General features: G+C 44.9%; 1 protein-coding gene across 2 annotated transcripts in view; it reads left to right on the top strand.

The window, feature by feature from the left end:
- Nucleotides 1–1551: 1551 nt before the first annotated feature.
- Nucleotides 1552–16982, top strand: part of plxna1b (plexin A1b) — a 257554-nt gene continuing 242123 nt past the window's right edge. For both annotated transcript variants that reach the window (XM_080424880.1, XM_080424879.1), the window contains exon 1: nucleotides 1552–1681. The gene's annotated coding sequence lies outside the window, so the exon portion shown is untranslated. The remainder of the gene's footprint in view (nucleotides 1682–16982) is intronic.

The following is a 16982-nucleotide window of genomic DNA, read 5'->3' as shown; positions in this document are numbered from 1 at the left end:
ATGTTAATGTAAGTTGGTGCAGAAAAATGTGTCAACTGAAGGGTTGTGACAGACAAGCCCAGGGCATGCTTGTTTAATTAGGGACGTGCCTTGTTTTGTAGAGCTCACCAGCAAGCATGTCACTCAGTGCCTCATGGCCTCATTCATGTTTTATTCAGTGCTTTAAAAGTTTAAAAATTAACTTGCGTGAGCCTGTAGATCATAAGTGTCCTACAGCCAAGTTTACTCAACTAGTGTGTGTAAAAAAACAATAGCCTAATCCCATGTTAGAGACACATTCTGAGTACTTTATTTAATTTTTATCTTATCTATCTTGATTTGGTTCTTGAAGGTACTCTTACCTGTACCATCCTGTTTCACTTTAACTGTTGTTGCGGCTATGACACCTGAATTGATCCCTCCGGGGCATCGCGGTTGGTCTTATCTTATCTCAGTTGGTTCTCACAGCCCTAGTACGCACTACTTGTGGAAAAGTGGACTGTGTAGATTATAGATGTGGTTTGGTTATAGGGTACTTTGTTTTTGCTACTTTCTCCCATAAATGTAATATAATTTCATTATACACTAATTCTATAACTTATAGTTTGGCATCAGAGTGCATAGGGTGAGCTGAGTGTACCTTGAATATTGAAGATCATGATATTATTATTATTATTATTATTACATTTATTATTATTGTTGTTATATGTGCCCGCTGTAGGCTAGTTGTGATTTCAACCAGTGGTGTAAAGTAACTACGTATATTTACTCAAGTACTGTACTTAAGTAAAATGTTGAGGTATTTTTACTTTACTGGAGTATTTCCAATTTTCAGTACTTTTACTTCTACTCCACTACAACTCAAAGGCAAATATTGTACTTTTACTCCTCTACAATTATTTCAAAACTTTAGTTACTAGTTACTTTGTAGATTTGGATTATTATTACAAAACACACATTAACCACTTCAGCCCTACATACATTTCGGCCATTTGAAAATAGACGATATACAAGCTCACAATGTGTCGCGAGTTTTATATATTTTATACAATTGAAAAGTTGTGAAATGGGACATTCTGCATAATGAGTACTTTCTACTTTTGGTACTTTAAGTAATTTTAATACCAATACTTTTGTACTTTTACTCAAGTACTTTTTTTTATTCCGGATTTTTACTTGTAACAGAGTATTTCTACATTGCAGTATTGATACTTTTACTTGGGTAGAAAAATGTAAACTTGCAGGAGGAGGAAAAAAGTACCCTGTGTGTGTGTGTGTGTGTGTGTGTGTGTGTGTGTGTGTGTGTGTGTGTGTGTGTGTGTGTGTGTGTGTGTGTGGTGGTTTGGACTTTGGCCACACTGTGAAACAACTCCACGACGCCCTCTATGGGCTCAGTTAGGCAACTGAAGCAACAAAGTGCATTCCTTGCTCCTTGCGCCTCCCGTTTGGGCTGCTCCCCCCCCCCCCCCCCCCTCCCCCTCTCCTCCTCCTCCTCCTCCTCCTCCTCTCTCTCTCTCTCTCTCTCTCTCTCTCCCCTGTGGAACCCAGAGCTGCATTCTTCCCCATTCACACGCAGAGGAGCCGCCGAGGCGAGCACTCACTACTACTAGTACGTCCGTGACGAGAGTGTGGAAATGTCCCAGAGTTGTGGAATTTAAACCATCATGGCAAAGGATCTCTAACCTAAGGATCACATGAACCTGTAAGTAATCTACTGCTGTTGGGATTTGGCGCACGGTTATGGTTTTTTTTTCACCCCACCTTTATGAGAGGAACAGTTTTTTGAGTCCCCGGTGGGTCAAACATTTTAGATCCGTTGGTTTGTGTCGTTAGTTTTCTCTCTCTCTCCGGGTGGTTTGTTTCAGAGCTGGAGCCCCATCTAAACATAGACTGTGTTTTAAAGACACTGTGAGTGGGTTGGTAGAACCAGAGCAGCGCGATCCCACAATTTTAGGTGTGGATTCCGATTGTAAAAAAAAAAAGGCTTGTGTTTCTGCAGGCAGGCAGCGTTATGAATGCGCGCCGTGGCGTGGCGTGGACCACCGGTCGGTTTGCGTGGACCACCAGACCAGTCGGGTTTGCGTGGACCACCGGTCGGGATTGCGTGGACCACCGGTCGGTTTGCGTGGACCACCAGACCAGTCGGGTTTGCGTGGACCACCGGTCGGGATTGCGTGGACCACCGGTCGGTTTGCGTGGACCACCAGACCAGTCGGGTTTGCGTGGACCACCGGTCGGTTTGCGTGGACCACCGGTCGGTTTAATGATCAACACGAAACAGGGGGGAAACTGGTCAATGCATAAGGAGGTGTTATTATTGTTGGTTTGAATCCTTGTGCATAAAACAAGCACAGGAACCATATTCAACAGAGAAGGAAAGGGCTATTAATTTTTTCCCCAAGAAGCCCCAGATCCATCCAGCACAGCGTTGGGTTTAGTTTATAGGTTATAAATGTAGATGGTAATAGTGGTGTGATGATTTTTTTTAAATGCATTTGCTTATTGTAGCACTTTGAGATTTTCACAAATATAAAGTGCATTATAAATAAATTCAATTATTATTATTAAATACCAGTGACTTTTCCTCGTCTTGTTCTCGTAATCCTCGTTTGACTCTCATACTTTATGTGTTTGTTGCGCTGCTGGTTGAGGTGTGTGTGTGTGTGTGTGTGTGTGTGTGTGTGTGTGTGTGTGTTGTTGTTCCACTGCAATGTTGAACAGAACAGCAGACAGTCTGGTTCTAGTTGGAGTGTGCATATGGTTGTTGCATTGCCTTAGAGGAGGAATGCCACCACCACCATACATAATTATAGGTGTTCACACAGACTGACACTGACTGTCGCCACCCGGGGAAACAGTTGTTGGTGGGGGAGAGCAGAGCAGAGGAGACAACACACGTGAGACCCATACATGCATACATGGATTTTTACATTGCAATTCGTTGCATGTTCTGTGTGTGATGGCTGTTTAAATACGTTCGGAGCCCAGGATGTGTTGTTCTGCCCTATAACACTCTTAAGTGGACATAAGGGAGGGGTGTTGCATTTCTCCAGGGGACATGCTGCTGCTGTTTTGTAAAAGAAAAGGAGAAAAAAATCGATTCCCCCTATTAGCTTTGAAATAATTAGAAATCGTGTTGGTTGGGTGGTGTGTGTGGGAAGAAAAAAAACCCTGTTAATCTGCTAACGAATGAGAGGCAATTTGTAAGCTTTGTTATTCGACAGCAATGTAATTCCCCATTGAGCAGCGACAGAATGATGAGGGCTGTCTGTGGGTGTGTTGAGTGCGAAATGCTCTCATTGCTCTATTGGATTCTCTTCAATCGCATTTTAATCAAACCCTGGTTAACCAATTAGGCTCCCCCACATAGGCGATATTCAATTCATTTGGAATATAGAATAATAAAATTATATATTAAAGTGAATGAAATGGGAGGATCCATCCATCATGTTCCAGTTCCATGCATCATTTTAAACCAGGTCCTTTTTGGACTGCCAGGCTCTAATATTCTAATCTAAACTGACCTCAATTTTGCCCACTATTGAATGAAGTTGAAGCGTCTCCACTGACGGTCAAATGCAAAGTATTCACATGCTAATGAGGCAGGAGTTCAGGCGTGACATAAATGTTTACTTAAGAGGTGGTACTTGGTGAATAATAACTGCTGCTAATCATCATCACTCATTCACTAACATTAGTGAGTAGTGACACATAGGGTTGGGATCTGGAACCGGAGGAACCAGATCCAACATTGAGGAACCGGCATCGGTTCCATCATATTTTCATAACTGTTTTCCGAGACAGATTTTCTCACACTCTCAGAGGCTGGTTATGTGGACTTCACGTCTGCCATACAATACCGATGGCTCTCAAACAACGACCATTATAACTCTGAGAGTGTACAAATGGGACCAAATGGACCATTTGGTCCCATTTGTGCACTCTCAAAGTTACAGACCTGTAAGGGTCCATTTGGAAGCAATCGCTAAACGGAAACGTTGAAGAATAGGACAGTTTTGAGGGAATCGTTAAGGAACCAGAATCGTTAAAATCCTACAGGATCCCAACCCTAGTGACACATGCTCGGGATTTAACTCGACTTTCTCCAAGATATCAACCACCCAAAAAGAATGTCAAACTGTCAGCATGAGGAAAATAATGTGACGGTCATTCATTCATTACATTGTATCGGTTTGTGACAGACTGCAAGGAGTGGCTATATTGTAGCCAAGCCTGTAGAGACACTTTTTGTAGTCTGAGCAGATGGATTTAGAATCACCCTCCTCTCCTTATTCAGATGACCTGCTGGCGCACACACATATTTGAACATTTCAGAAACGTGGACACGTTCCCCTTGAAAAAAAATCCTTTTAATATTCCAGGGGTGAAATATTCCCTTACCCTGTTATGTCTAAATTCGATTACCTTTTTGAGGAGACCATAGTGTCATAGCATTTGATTTAGCAGCCGGCCAAATGACACAGCACTCTCATAGCACATATCAAATAAATCTATTAAAGGAGATGATGAGACAAAAAAAAACTACCTTAATGATGTTTAACCCATTAAGACCTGAGGCGATTCTTTAAAAAAAATCTAAATCTCAAAGTCTTTTGAAAAAATTCTGGAAAATATTTTTTCAAGATTTTTCAAAAATAGCAGATCTACAAGCTCGTAGCGCGGCACTCGGTGCCGCGCTATGAGCTTCTAGATCTGCTATTTTTTGATAGCCCAAAGAAATTTTAAAATGAGACGCAGATGCGTCCCCGGTCTTAATGGGTTTAACAGCTTAAACCCAATATACTTCATTGACTTGAGTCCCCCAGGACTCTATATTAGGTCCTCTATTCTTTCCCTCTAAATCAAATCTCAACACGCCACATTATTTGTGACACCATGTGAACTTGTAGATCTGCTATATTCGCTGAACGTCCACCCCAGAAATGGGGATGCTAGGGTTCATGTGGTTAAAGCGTACGCTTGCCACCAGAGAGGGTCCCCACAAAAGGTTCCATGACCTTGCATGGCATTGTACATGAAAGCTAGTGGCCCAGCCAGAAAATTACAAGCAATTCGTTTCAATCTTCCCCAATTATGATACAAATCTCTCCACAATAGACCAGCAGTGTCATGAATTTTGAATGTCCGCCCTGTACGCTTGAGTTCGTTTGCGGCTGCTACAATGAAGGGTAAACCTATGATGTCCAAAGTTTGGAATTCAAGCTGACGTGTGCACTTTGCACCCCTCTGGCCTGGCCTTTGTGTGGCTGCCCCCCATAGAATTCCCCTGGACATTTCAATAAGCGGCATGGTTAAGGTCTAATAATTAGAATGTTAGAGGAATGACAAGGCTTGTGCTCATGTGAGAATTGCACTGCAAGCTGAGAAATGTCATCAGCGTAAAACATTTAAGGTATAGCTAATACAGGACATGTCATTGCATCATATATTGAAAACTGGACCGAAAATGGAGAACTGAAGTTAGTTCCGTCGAAACTCAAATGTAGATTTTCTCAGTGGGAATGAAAAAACATGGTGACAGTCATTGAAATTGTTTATGTGAAATACCTTTGAAGTCCGTATTGCATACACAGTAGGGTGTAGGCTAATTTGCTCAGCGTGAAGCTGCTAATATATCCATTTGTAACTCTTTGAGTTAAATTAGCACTTCTTCGGGTTCAGGGTTTCATGTACTGTTTCATTGGAGTGGAAGTAGGCCTGTATGTGCTGTGCATGTGTATGCACTTGGGAAAAGGTGTCTTCTTTTCCAGTTTCCTTGACTGTCAGACATTTTAAACCAGTGTGACTACCCCCCCCCCCCCCCACCACCACCTTTTGCTTCTTCTCCTTTTATTCATCTCACTCATCACTCTCTCTGCCTCGCCAGTGGCGTTAGTAACGCTAGTTTGAACAAGACCTGGTAAGGAAGGACCCGCTGTGATTGACAGTTCTGCCGTGTTGAACTTCTTCATAGCGTTTTTGCAACTATGCCTGAACCTAACCTTATCCCTAACCTTAACCTCATTAAGATTATGCCTAAACCTAACCTTATTCCTAACCTTAACCTCAGTAAAAAAAAATATGCCTAAAGCTAACCTTATTCCTAACCTTATCCTCAGTAAAAATGATGCCTAAAGCTAACCTTATTCCTAACCCTTGCAGTAACATCAGTAAAATTATGCCTAAACCTAACCTTATTCCTAAACTTAACCTCCGTAAACGTAGGGTTTTTTTATCTGAGAAAATAAATTGTCTGCAAAAAGTAGCGTTCGATCGTGGAAAATCTATTGTCCGCAGTGAGATTCGAACCCACGGTCTACAGACTGGGAGTCTAATGATTAACACAGCACGCCGGCATTGAGCCAGCTGGTAGAGACAGGTTGTGGGAGTTAGTTGAATGTGACGCCGCTCCATCTATCTGTCTGAGTAGTGACGAGAGTGACTGGGGGCGTGGCCAAGTTGCTAGTAACTAGCGGTATTAACGCAACTTGCCTCTTGCCTTACCTTGCCACTGAGGATCATTACTGCTCTCACCCGCTTCTCTCTCTCTTCTCTTTCTCTCTGTCAGTCCTCCACCCTACCTATCCCCTTCTGCACTACCTCTCGCAAAACATAATTTCTCATCGCCTTCCCTAATTTTTTATTTCTGTAGTGTGTGTGCACTGCACACGTATGAGGCCTACCGTATCACTGTCTCAGCCAGTCCTGGCATTGAGTCTAACCGAAAACACATGCAGTAGTCACCCATCCTTTCTGTATCTTTGGACGGTGTCGCCAAATCAGCTTGACTTCCTCCACCATAATCGCCTTGACAGACGGAAATATGACGTATATATACGTGAGAAGATTGTCTTTATTAACCCCCATGGGGAAATTCTGTATTTTCACACGCATAGGGCCGAAATACAGAGTTGTAAATGTGGAGAGATGGCGGAATTATTGGGCTGCCATGTAGCGGCGCCCAGGAGCAGTTAGGGGGTTGGTGCCTTGTTCAAGGGCACCTCAACAGTGAGTGCTCATGTGAATTGGCACCTCTCCAGCTACCAGTCCATGCTAATACTGTTGGACTTGAACCGGCCACCCTCCGGTTTCCCAATCCAAGTCCCTACAGACTGAGCTACTGCTGCCCCCTTGTATTTCTATCTAGGGTCATCTTCGCTAGGGATGGGCAGAAGTTTGCGTGCAATGCATTCTGGCATGTAGTCGGTAAGGCTCTGTGAGGCGGGAGAACTCTGATTTCTCCTAGACTGAAGCTCACAATGCGATGCTGTTATTGTCCGTTATACGTGATTTTCATTATTTGTCGTATGATGAAGTATATAGAGTTTAAGTGTTAACTGTGACTCTGAAGACTAATTTCAACTTTGTCTGCTGCCCAACAAAAAAGACAGATTTTTCAAAATATGTCTTTTTGTTGTTGACAAAGACAACACTTGTTGAAAAGGTCTCGCCACAGAGTTTGGTGCCTGTGCGGGAGTGGCTGGTAAGCGCGACCGTTTTGCCAGTGTGCGTGCAGGCTACTGTGGCCTCACGGACCAGGGAAAGAGGGGAAAGTATCCTAGTGTCAGGTGAAAGAGGATCCCTTCTTCAGTTCAACCAATACAAGGTTATGTCAATCAGAAAGGTGGGGAGACGCCGCAGTTTAATCCAGCCTCATGTGATTGAGTGCTTTCCTCCTCAGAGCGCGAGCTCTGTAAACGGAGTATCTGCTTTCATATGATAGACGGCAGAGATGGCATGTTTTTATTACATACGTTTTCATTTGTGTCAGTCTCGCTAAGGAGGTTAGCAGGAGACATTCGCCGTTAGCGCACTGCTCGCTCTCTCCAGCCTTACCCGCTCTTCTGTTTCTCACACACCAATTGTCTCTCTTTCTCTCTCTCTCTCATTGGACACTATTGATCCTTACTGTGCCCTAACCCCTCTCTGTTTCTCTGTCACCTAGCTGCCTGTCGTCTTCCATCCGCATCTCCCCTGCTGTCATCTCGCTCCCTCTCTGAAACATCCCTCTGCCCCCCTCCACCTTCTTCTTTTCTCCTCCTCATCTCCCACCTTCCGTTTGAGCATTCACACACCGGCTCTCTCCCGGGTTTGCGTGGCGCCCTGGGGGGGTGGGGGTTCAGTGGCTGACGGGGACTACAGTGATATTAAAAAGCACTAAACAGGGACCATCAGTGAGGCTCTACCCAAAGGCTCTCTCTCATATATATATATATATATATATATATATATATATATATATATATATATATATATATATATATATATATATATATATATATATATATATATATATATATATATATATATATATTTATTTATTCACACACACACTCACTCACACACGTCTATGCCGCGTTGTGCTAACACCTCTAGCCGACAAGCCTTAATATGAAATAAACTCACTCTTCAATACCTCCCGGGCCTTCTTGACTGACTGCTGGAATGGGAATGACCTCCGTTTGGCCTGCATAAGGAGCATGGAGAGAGAGAGTCTGTGGGCGATGTGAAACTGCACAAGTACACAGTAAAATCCTCAGTGTTAATTTATCTATTTGTACACTCTCTGAGTTAAATGAACACACTGAGGGTTTTACCGTACCACTTACCAGTGCACCAAGAAGCACAGCTAGAGAAGACAGTTTGCAGGTGAGCTGGCACTGTGCACGGTCATCCACATCAGAAGGAAGGCCATCTAATGGCGGACAGCAGGGTCATCTGTGAACTCTGTCTGGTGTTTTGCTATGTTGGTTCTGGTCCCTGCAAGCTGCTCGCCCCAGAGAGAGGAGACGTATGCATCAGCTGAGCTCTAATGTGGAGATGACATGGAAGCCTGGTCTCCAACGTGTGACGCTTTGACCGTTTTCAACTCAAATCTAGCCAACTAAATACCACTCATGTGGAAGCAATGTAGAAATATTTTCATTTTGAAAATGACTTTTTTGGAGAAGTTTTCTCTCTCTCTCTCTCTCTCTCTCTCTCTCTCTCTCTCTCTCTCTCTCTCTCTCTCTCTCTCTCGCTCTCTCTCTCTTGTCGTGCTCATCCAAGTGAAATGTCTGTTATGTATAATTAATTTTCTCCTCTCTCCCGGTTTATTTTTATCGCCCACTTTTAACCGTTCTTCAAAGGACCCCTCCCCCGCTTCCGTCCTCCACAGTGCCTGCCGAAAGTGACAGCTGCTCATGGTACGGGGGCTGCTTTTTGAAGCAGGCACTAAAAAGGCCACTCACATCAAGACGGCTTGGGGTAGAAAAACCTCTGCCATACTGACTGTATCAAAACCCTGCCTGCTAATCTGGCTGCAAATTGAAATTAAGTCCCAACGAAATGTACATGGTTTGCTTTACTTCAAAAGTTCGGGTTAAAATGTAAAGCTGCACGGCGCAATTGATTTAGTTTTGGCACCATCAATCAATAAATGGGCTTCTTTGCTCTCATTTCTTTCTGCATGTGTGGCAGACACGGCATTGGTCATATATTTCCCTGTCAGTCAAGATGACTAACGCTTGTCAATTGGCTCTCATCCAAAGTACACAGCAAAATCCTCTGTGTTAATTTGCTAATAACGTAAACTGATGATTACGTTCTGCCGTGTTCTCACCCTCAGACTCCGGTGTCGGCTGCATTAGGATTGAGCAACCCACCTCTTTAGGTGTAAAAAGGCAATGTTTGACCCCATTTGGACTTGTGACCCGTCAGCCCTGTGTTTGTGCCCCCCACCCTCGGCATATGAGGGTTCCTGCTCGGTATGCTAACGCCGTTGTCAGCATTCTCCCCTGCAGACACTGACTCTGACAGGCAGCCGGAGCCCTCTGCGTGTGTTGAATGGCTTCTCTTCTTCCGTTTCCTCATTGAAGAGGGGCAACGGGCCTGCTATTGATCAGGAAGTCTCCACTCAATGGTTCTTTCCTGTAAGACAAGACGCTACCTGTACGTGCTGCCCTCTTTCCTCCCCACCGTCCGGCTTGTATTGGGCCTGTGCATCAGGGCCGTGCAGAGACCAGAGAGGCGGGCCGCTCAAAGTTCAAACGGGGCAATATTTAAAAACGCAGTACACCACCAGTTTTCACACCATAACCTGTTGAATTATACCCACTTTGGCTGCGAACAGCGTCCAGGTGTGTTTTACACAATTTTACATGTGTTGAGAGACCATAATCTAGTTCAAGTAGCTTTGAATCAGGGGAGGAAGTATCATCATACAAAAAAATCTTCGGAATCTCTATTTAAACAATTGAGCACCTGTCTCTCAGCGGGCGTGGCTGCAAACCATAACACCCCATCCTGACATATAGCAACACGAGCGAGCGAGAAAAAGTCATTAAAAGACATGTGTTTCAACCAGGCTGTCCTCGCGTACCACGAGTGACGGCGAGTTGTGCAGCGACGTCATCCCCCTCAGATATTCGCTCACAGTGTCTCTATTTTTGCGAGGTTTCATGGCAGTCTTCCCACCCAAAACTATTGTTAGATCTGCACGCTGCTTTGCACACGTTTGTGGAATACAGCTATTTTGATTGTCAGAAGTTGCATCAAGAGTTCAGGAAAGTGGATGTTCAAAGGGCATATTGGACAGAGTAGCACTGGAGCTTCTGACTCATTTCGTATTTATATTTCAGGATTGTTCACAGTATAGTAAGACCCTCTTTACGTCATATTTATATTACTGGATGGTTCAAACAGTATAGATTAGTGATTCAATGGACTAGCTCTCACATTTAAGGGAGACCACCTGTGACACCTGCATGCTGTGTTTCTGCAGTCATGCATGTGGAGGAAATATCTGAAGCCGACTCTGTGTGTGTGTGTGTGTGTGTGTGTGTGTGTGTGGGTGCACGGCTGCACTCGCCACGTGGTAGCTTCATGAAGCGGAGACATTCATTTCCTCTCTTTAGTTATTCATTTGTTAATTTTATTGGTCCACTCCAGACTATGTTGCGCCATTGGCTGACGCTAGTCACGCTACATATCGGGACAGTTTGTCGCGCAATTTCGTCGGCAGATCACTCGCTTGCTGGCAGTGGGGTGTGAGGAGAGTGGAGGGCACGTGATGTCACTGTGTCAGGTGACGGTGAAAGTGAAACTGACTGAAGGCAGCCATGCAGGCCAGCCAAGGAAGGCAGGCCTTTTACAAAGGGCACTTCGGACATCCGGTACAAAAGGGCAGGTGCTCAAGCCCCCTCAGCCCTACCCTTGTCTCCCATCATATGGCAGTACAAGACTAGGTTTATAGGCACAGAATCAAAACTCATATTACACCAGACCTTACTCATGTTCTGTTAATCATCTATACTCAAGATGTCATGAAATACTATTTCTCTCAAAATTTGGCAACACCGGGAATGCAAAATATGACGAGATTATCTTAACTATAGAGAAGCAGGCTGCTGTCCAATATGGCACCGGTACACCACTGTATGGATAGCGACCATTGCTGTCAACTTATATCTCGGAGCAAGTTGCCCGTCTTGCTATGCTTTTCTACGGCAACAGACGTAACCCATCATCTGTTTTGTGTCTTTGGTAGAAGAGAGACTGATGCTGATGTATCCTCAGTTTTAGATGAGAGCCTACTGGTTGTTTACCGTGCGCACTGGAGTCTGTCTGCCTCTTCAGGCATGTTTGGCTTGTTAATGAGAGTGGAGGCAGCACTGTGTGTGTGTGTGTGTGTGTGTGTGTGTGTGTGTGTGTGTTTGTGAGACGTGCATGTGCGTGTGTGTGGTGTGCATGTATTTGCATTGCAAGAGGCAGTGCATAAGTTTGCTGTGTTTGTCTTACGTGCCCACTGTATACACTGCTACAGGAGATACTATCTCTTTTTGTGAATGTGTGTGCGTGTGTTGGGGAACCTCATGTTTTATGTAAGGTAACAGTCTCCAGTGTTTTAGAAGATGAAGCGGGGAAAAGTTTACTCAGGCACATAGGCATTTATTGTTGTGATTAATGTTAATGGTGCAGCACATCATAATTGTGTTTTCCTCTCTCTTGTCTTGCATCTTCTCTCTCTCTCTCTCTTGTGTTTCTGCAGTGTTCTCTAGTTTGTTTGGCCCCCATTTGGTGCCTGTTGTATTTACCAATGGGGGAATCTAAATAATTCAGGTGGCCTGCACTCCCCAGCCCTGTAAATAAGACTAATAGAAGGCAGGCCTTTGAACAGAGCCACTTGCCCAGGGAAAGCATGGCCGTGGGCTAGCCTATAAATCAGCTAGCTGCCTGTCTGGCCCCCTGACTGCGGTGGTGCTAGCTCTCTCTCTCTCTCACTCTCTGTCGCTGTCTCTCTCTGTGTCTCTCCTGGCATTAGCGGAAGGAAGGAAGGCTCATTTGAAAGAGGTCAGGGGTATGATGTTGCCCCCTGAGGCAGGGGTGGTCGGGAAGTGGAGAAAGCAAGTTTGTGTGATGCAGGTACAATCGCTCTCACTCTTCTCTCTTGGACATTAGGTGGGTGTTTGTGTGTTTTACACGGATGGATTCCGTGACTACTGTATTGTAAGCCTCTTTCTGTATCGAGCACCTGTATGTGTGTGTTTGTTTACCAGATGTATAATTGTTTATTTATTAATTTTTACCCACTTGTTTTCTTCATTTTCTAGTCTTTAGATGTGGGCAGACGTACGTGTGACTGACTGTGTGTGTTTGGGTGAGGTCTTACCAGAGGTAGATCGTTCGCAGAGAAACAAAAATCAATTGTGGGGGTAAAAAAAAAAAACGTTTTCTTTTTTTTGCCCCAATGAGGAGCTAGCCCTACTAAATCCACTAAGCGATCCCACTTCAGCAGTGAAAAGTCGGGTAGATTTGAGTAGCTTTAGCCCTTAAACACTGTGTCGAGCCCTTCCTAGCCTTTCACCTCACCCTATGCTAAAATCTCAATAGCCACTTTTCCAGTAATCGTAGTTGTAGGCCCTATCTGGTTCCAGGGCCAAAACGATTGTGACTGAAATCACTATTACTTTTATTTGAACTATAGCCTGGCTGACAAATGATCTCTGTTGGTACAATATGTGTAAAGGAACTATAAAGATGTTATGTTGGCTGGAAACTGAACACTACATAATGTAAGCCCTGTTGGGGCCCTTTAGTGAAAACCAGCCTATTGACCGAACGTGGCCTAATCTATTATGTTATGTCATACAGACACTGAAAAATAATTCCTGGCACCCTGTGGTCCATATGTACTATACTCAGGCATAACAAATGTAGCTTAAAACTTGCTTAAAGCATGGCAGAAGCCTCCATATAGGCCAAATCCACAACCCCCTCTCCTCTCTGTCTCTCTCCTTCATCCTTTTCTCTCCACGGTCTCTCTCTTTGTGAGCTCTTTCTTTTGTACTCCTCTCAAAGGGTTAAAGAGAGAGAGTAGCCCGCCGAGTCTGGCCTCCATTGTGCGCTGGCATTGTGCCACTGCATAGCATGTCGTCCTCAGAGACGTGTACAAGGGACTCTTCTCTATTCAACAGCTATCTGTTAATGCTATCTTTGCATCATGCAAATCGATGCAAAAAAAAAGTTGCACGTGGTTATAGTGTATAAAATGCAGACTGTTTCTTTACCCATTAAGGCCTGAGGTTCCGATTCTACAAAATGTCTTCTAAATCCTACTGTACTGTATCAGTGGTTCTCAAACTTTTTCATGTCAAGGACCACCCAAAATGATATGTATTTGGCTGTGGACCCCCATCTCAACATATTTTTTTGCTCCCCAGGAGCAAAGATTTGAGTTAAAAATGTTAGCTCAAAAACATATATATATTCAAAGATTTGCACACATTTTCACGATTTTTCTAAAATAGCAGATCTACAAGCTCGTAGCGCGGCACTCGGTGCCGCACTATGAGCTTGTATATCTGCTATTTTTAACAGCCAAATATAAAATAATGTATAATGTTTTAAGTGGTTACACAGATGCGTTCCCGGTTTAAATGGGTTAATGCAATCCAGTTATAAAGTATCAGCGTTCTTCTGATTAGAGTGCTTAAAGAACTCTTGCTTTTTCAAGTGATATTTAATTCCTTTCTTCTCCAATGTGCATACGTATTGTTGTTCAGCACCTGAAAAGTTTGTGTTGGGAATGGCTGGGATGTGCGTGCTTCCCTTTGGACTCTATATTTAATTCTACGCCCGCAAACCTTCTTGTTGCTAGATTCACACTCCCCTCGCCAAAGATCTGAAGAACGGCTCTAGAAAGCTCTGTTTTGTTTTGGTCCAGTGTGTCTCAGTGGAAACATGTGCTCAAGGACCATAACCCCCCCGTCCTCCTCCTCTCCCTTCCTCTCTTACCTAGATTGTTAAGAGGAAAACCACTCAACTGCATGTTGTGCAGAACATTGGTGGTGGCTGCTCAGCTTAATTCTTTTAGCAGACCTGTGCTCCCTCCACGCTGAAGCGGCAGGGGGTCCCGGGGGGGCCTTTAAGTCGCCTCCCCCTTCCCCGAACCCCCCCCCCCCCCAACCACCCTCAGAGAGTAGAGGGAATGAACAAACAGGGGACCTGGGAATAATTACTCCAGGCCCAGACAATACCAGAACACCAGGAGTTTGTGTGTGTGTGTGTGTGTGGGGGGGGGGGGGGTAGTTGGAGGATGGGGGTGGTGGTGGAGTGGAGTAAGGAATGGGGGAAGTGTCCAAATGAGAAGGAATGGGGGGGTCAAAGGTTAGGAGGATCCCTCTTTAAAGGTGAGTGGGGTTCATAGGGGAGGGAGGGGGAGGTTTTGTTGGCACGGTGCTCTGTTGCGTCTTGCCGGGCTACCGTGTGGGGGAGGAGCAGGTGGTGGGTGGGGTCTGAGAGTTGCGAGCCACGCATTGCTGCCCCATGATGACGGTTCCAGTTGTGGCTCTGTGACCTTTAACCCCTCCTCCTCCACCACATCATCCCAGTCCTACATAATATATACAGCCCATGTACACACCTCCTTCTTTCTCAGGGTCCGTTAAACACCAGTGGTTCTCAAAGTGGGTCCTTGAGGGGCGTCCCCAGCTAAATGAATGGTAACTGCGAGCAATGAGAGAGAGGAGTCGAGCTGAACGAGGTCGTCTGAAAGTTACTTGTTTATTTCTTGCGGACCAAGTACACTGCCCTGAGGGGGACCACGGCGGTCAACTTTAAGTAGGTTAAATTAAGTTACAAAAGAAATTGGGTTAAATTAACACTGAGGATTTTCGACTGTGTGCAATGCTCCACTCTTGGGTTGTGTCGTGGCTGGATAACGTGGCCCTTCCAAAGCATGTGACAACAAGCCAGCCAGCCAACGTTAAGGAATGCCGCAGCGATGCCATTCAACGGCGGCCGGCTGTTGTCGCGGGCCGCTGCATTCCAAATGAAATGGAGTGTGTAACTTGTGACTAGTGTGATGTGCTGATGCGTAGCAGCGGGGAGGAGTAGCTTCCTTTCACTTAAGCTCTCTCTGTCTCTTTCTCCTTCACTGGCCTTGTCCAGCATTTCCTTGGTTCCCATGCCTGTGTGGAGGAATGCTGTTGTTCTGACTGGGTCATATGCACGTCCTCTATTGTTACCTGAGCGTGACCTCATTTGGCTCCTGAGATCGACACGACATGGCCTTTGGCATGCTCTCCCTTATCCTTCCCTTTTGACAGATGAGAAATTATATCTTCCCACTTGGGTTACTGGCAGCTCTGGCTGGCATAGGTTGGAACAAAGGTACATACGTACACAAGTTCATAAAAGATAGCTTACTTTTTGGAATTGTCGTATTTATTATTATTATTATTTCTTTTTTTAAACTGTTATGATTTCAGGTTTATAAAGTCACTTGGCAGTTACTTCAGAGAACAGTACCGTATTTAAAGTCGGACATGACTTCCGTGTCCCTTTGCCCACACCACTCACAGGCACATTTCAGAGAGCCTGTCATCTGTTGTTCCAAAAACACGATGCTGGTGGTTTTAGTTTGTTCAAGAGGTCCGTCTCCCTCTGCAACTCTGAAATCAACACTGCAGTCGGTACAGACGCATTGCCAAACTAGTCTGTCTGCCAGTGCCAGGCAGTCTGCTTGTGCTGCTTCAGGAACATAAAAAGCCTGAAGGCTACATTAACAGAATGGTGCGGGAAAGGATGAAATCTCAACAGAAATGCCGCTGCCGTGTCGTCATCTCGGATTAGATCAGAACAGCAGGAAGTCAACTTGTAACGGAGCATTATGAAGATTGTTGTGAAGAGGAGCTCCTGTATATTCTGTTTGCATGGGCAGGGTGGTGAGAAGTGGTGTTGTGTGTGTTTGAGGGAGGGTGCTCTGGATGACAAAAGTCAGAGAAGCTGAGTCAAACTTTAATTACGGACTGAACGCAGCATCTGAACAGCTGCTCATTCTTGTGTTGCCCCGTCACACTGCTTTTACGACATATTTTTTTATTTGGAAGCCAAACAGATGTTATTGGGGGTGGCAGCTTTATCGGATGGTGAGGTGCGGTTTCGGGGAAGAGGAGGAGATTAAACTGTCCCTCTCTGCAGATTGGTGATTTCAAGGAATTAGTGTTTAGGTCTTGCGGGTCACCGTGTGGGAGATGGTGACCTTGCCGCACGCACCCCTGTGTTTCCCACGTCACCGGTTGTGATGGTTTAGTCACCGGCCCGTAACCGGACGGTCACAGTTTCAATCCGCCGCCAACCAGCTGAAGTGTCCTTGAGAAGGACACCGAGCTGAGCTATAGCTATTCCCGCGGAACTATAAAATGGCCGACCCTGTGCTGTGACCACTGAAAGACATACATGTTTGAGTATCTTTCTGTTTTTTATTGAATTACATTTTGTAGTTCTAATTCTCCCCCCCCCCAATTTAGTTTAGCATTGCGGTCCCTGTCAATGCCAACCCCCACTGTTGGCCTGGGGAGGGTGATACTAATGGAGGCCGCCAGATGTTTTTTTGTCACCTGACTTTGAGGAGCATATTAATGCACACGGAAGTTCACAGTCACACTATGGCTGCTCATATGCTCTGCATTGTGCTTTCAGGTGACATGCACACAGTCAGTCTCCTTTTCCCTGCACACATG

Source organism: Gymnoscopelus braueri (assembly GCF_963280865.1).
Source record: "Gymnoscopelus braueri genome assembly, chromosome: 3".
Taxonomy (NCBI): domain Eukaryota; kingdom Metazoa; phylum Chordata; class Actinopteri; order Myctophiformes; family Myctophidae; genus Gymnoscopelus; species Gymnoscopelus braueri.
Note: the sequence above shows the minus strand (reverse complement) of the source record. Positions and strands in the feature narration are given on the sequence as shown.